This window comes from Mustela putorius, unplaced genomic scaffold (assembly GCF_011764305.1).
Source record: "Mustela putorius furo isolate JIRA1106 unplaced genomic scaffold, ASM1176430v1.1 tig00000480_pilon_pilon_pilon, whole genome shotgun sequence".
NCBI lineage: Eukaryota > Metazoa > Chordata > Mammalia > Carnivora > Mustelidae > Mustela > Mustela putorius.
This window is the reverse complement of record NW_025421397.1, coordinates 153,333-156,753: the sequence shown is the minus strand read 5'-3', so window position 1 is coordinate 156,753 and position 3,421 is coordinate 153,333. Positions and strand designations below refer to the sequence as shown.

The 3,421-nt window shown below is 39.8% G+C and overlaps 1 pseudogene; it reads left to right on the top strand.

The window, feature by feature from the left end:
• The first annotated feature begins 2,605 nt into the window (after positions 1-2,605).
• Positions 2,606-2,692, top strand: LOC123392257 (annotated as a pseudogene).
• The last annotated feature ends 729 nt before the right edge of the window (positions 2,693-3,421 follow it).

Sequence of the window (3,421 nt, the reverse complement as noted above, 5' to 3'; positions counted from 1 at the left end):
ATGTTGTTTCTTTCCTCAGGTTAGGAAGTTTTCAGTCATTATTCAAGGTTTTAGCCACTTTCTCTTTCTCTCTTCTCCTTCTGGGACCTGTATAATGTGAACGTTAACCTATTTGATGTCCCATAAACCCCTTATGCTATTTCATTTCTTTTATTTCTTCTTTTTTTTTCCTATTTGCTGCTCTGATTGGTGAATTACACCCAATCAATTAAGACATGTTTGTTGCCTAACATACAATTTATATCTTTGAGTTGACTAATCTTTTTTTCTGCTTCAACTAGTCTCCTAATGAACCTTTCTAATGTATTTTTTCAGTTCAGTTGTATTCTTTAGCTCTGTGACTCCTGTTTGGTACTTTATTATATTTTTCATCTCTTTGTTGAAGGTTTCACCTTCCATGTTTATCCATTCTTCTTCCCAGTTTGGTAAGGATCATTATACTGAACTCTATCAGCTATATTACTTATCTCTCTTTCATTAAGTTTTATTTCCTGAAGTTTTATCTTATTCTTTCACTTGGGGCATATTCTTCTGTTTCTGCACTTTGCTTGACTTTCTGTGTTGGTTTCGATACAGCAGATGAAATAATCACCTCTCCCAGTTCTTGAATAACGTGAGATTTTATGCTCAACCCTTTCCCAGTTCTTTGTCATATCCCAAACCTTTGTGCTTGTCCAAGCAGAGTATCATATTTTTAATAGCTCCAGTATTTGAAGATATGCCAAGACCTGTCAGTATTCTTAAGAGGAGGATCTCAGCACTCAGCCTGCTTGCCAGGGCATTAGGTGTTGTCCTCTGATCTGTAGTCATAAAAATTGGAGCTCCAAATGAGTATATAGACTTCTTTCTGGGAGATACTGGCAAACTGGAACAAGGTAGAGAGAATGTCAAAATGGTGTCCAAAACTATGTTCCTTGAGGAAATCCCTGTAATCTACTAGATGTGTATGAAACCTGAAGTCAGCCTTTACACTAAAGCTCCAGGACAAGCAATGAGACCTCTTTCACAGAAAGACTGGGGTTGTACCTCATTCTGCTGTCTGCACAGTGCCCTGGGTTGGCTGTCAAAAACTACTTCTAATTGCTGACATCTTGTGGACCCACAGGACCCACAGTATAAGGCCTCTTGGCCACTAGGGCCAGGTGATCAAGGGACTTCTCCTGGACAGCAGCTGCCAAAACTGGGGCATCAGATGTAAAATCCAAGGGCACTAGCTATGATGTAAATCTCACATAGATACTGGTGCTCTGGGTGTGGCAGAGGGAGAGGGAAAAGATAGTGCCCTCCCTCCAAAGTCTCTGGAAGGATTACAGTCAGCACCTAGATGTGTGTTTAATTAGAAAATATGCTATAGCCATGATAATTAGCTAATAGACCTCCTTTACAGAAAGAAAGTGCTCCTGGGTGTTAGCTGTTTAAGATCTCTATCCATTGGTTACAGTCCTATGGGACCCATGAACAAAAGCCCCACTGGTCACCAGAGTCAGGCTACATAGAGGTGTTGCCTGGCAGCAATCACAAAAATTGGGGCACCAGACATGGGTATGCACTTTTCCTGCATGACACCAATTATTACAGTCCCATGAGACCAAGAATGCAAGCTTCCTTGGCCTCCAGAGCTAGTCGTCAAGAGAGCTGTCCCTTGGGCATCATCCATAAAAATTGGGTGACAAGATGCATGTAAATGTTCCATGCTGGGAGATACTGGTGCTCTAGAGAATGGCAAAGGGAGAGTGTGAAGATGGTGCCTCCAGTCACTGGAGAGTGTTCTCGTGGGCTCCTGGCTGTGTGTGTTAAGTTAGATGCCTGACTCTCAGGCTGACACTTTAATATGAGTGTTGAGTGTCTTTCACTTTAATATATATATATATATATGATCTATTTATTTATTTATTTATTTATTTATTTTTATTTCTTTTCAGCATAACAGAATTCATTGTGTCCTTCACTAAATCTGGGCACCTTTGGCTGTCTCTGAGCTTGGTCTGTGGTAAGTGAATCTGAGTACTGGGCTTTGTAAGAGCAGTTTCCCAGGTCTCTACAATCTTATGGGTCTTGTTGGTTTTCAAAGTTAGATGTTTTGGGGGCTTGTGTCTCGGGTGCATGTCCTAAACGTCTCTGTGTCCTAAAAGCCTGATGTGCCATTCGCTATTTGGGGAGAAGCTCCACAGGTAAAGTTTTCTCCCAGTTGTGGATCACTGTACTGGGGATAGAGTTTATAGTGAGCTTGTGTTCCAGGCTCTCAATGTGGTTTTCTTATTTGTTCAATGTGTAGTCACCAGTTAGCAGACCTTTAGTTTTTTTTGAGAGGAAATTATTCCATACATAGCTCTAAACTCCGTGTGTCTATGGGAGAAGGGGAGTTCAAGATCTTCCTGAATTGCCATCCTGATTTGGAACTCTTATTTTGAAATTTTTTTTTATTTATAAAAGGTAAATACATTAAGAATATAACTTAGTGTCATCTCTTTAATTTAGGTAATAGCTGTATCTTTTTGTACATTTTTTTCTAGAAGGCATTTACTTTTGTCAAGTGATAAAAAGTTTAACAACTCATTATTTAAATTTACAAAGATTTTTAATAGCTATAAGTAAGTTCTCACGAATCGCTTCTCAGCCTTTTGGCTAAGATCAAGTGTAGTATAAATAAGTTCTCACAGACTTAATCTCTAAGAGTTCTGTTTTACCCCAACAACCCTGTACTAGAATGCAGAGTCAAGGGATTTGATTCCAAGGTCCAGGTCTGTCAGTTTCTCACTGCGTGATTTTTTTTTTTTTATTAAATTTTTTATTTTTTATAAACATATATTTTTATCCCCAGGGGTACAGGTCTGTGAATCACCAGGTTTACACACTTCACAGCACTCACCAAATCACATACCCTCCCCAATGTCCATAATCCCACCCCCTTCTCCCAAACCCCCTCCCCCCGGCAACCCTCAGTTTGTTTTGTGAGATTAAGAGTCACTTATGGTTTGTCTCCCTCCCAATCCCATCTTGTTTCATTTATTCTTCTTCTACCCACTTAAGCCTCCATGTTGCATCACCACTTCCTCATATCAGGGAGATCATATGATAGTTGTCTTTCTCTGCTTGACTTATTTCGCTAAGCATGATACGCTCTAGTTCCATCCATGTTGTCGCAAATGGCAAGATTTCATTTCTTTTGATGGCTGCATAGTATTCCATTGTGTATATATACCACATCTTCTTGATCCATTCATCTGTTGATGGACATCTAGGTTCTTTCCATAGTTTGGCTATTGTGGACATTGCTGCTATAAACATTCGGGTGCATGTGTCCCTTTGGATCACTACATTTGTATCCTTAGGGTAAATACCCAATAGTGCAATTGCTGGGTCATAGGGCAGTTCTATTTTCAACATTTTGAGGAACCTCCATGCTGTTTTCCAGAGTGGC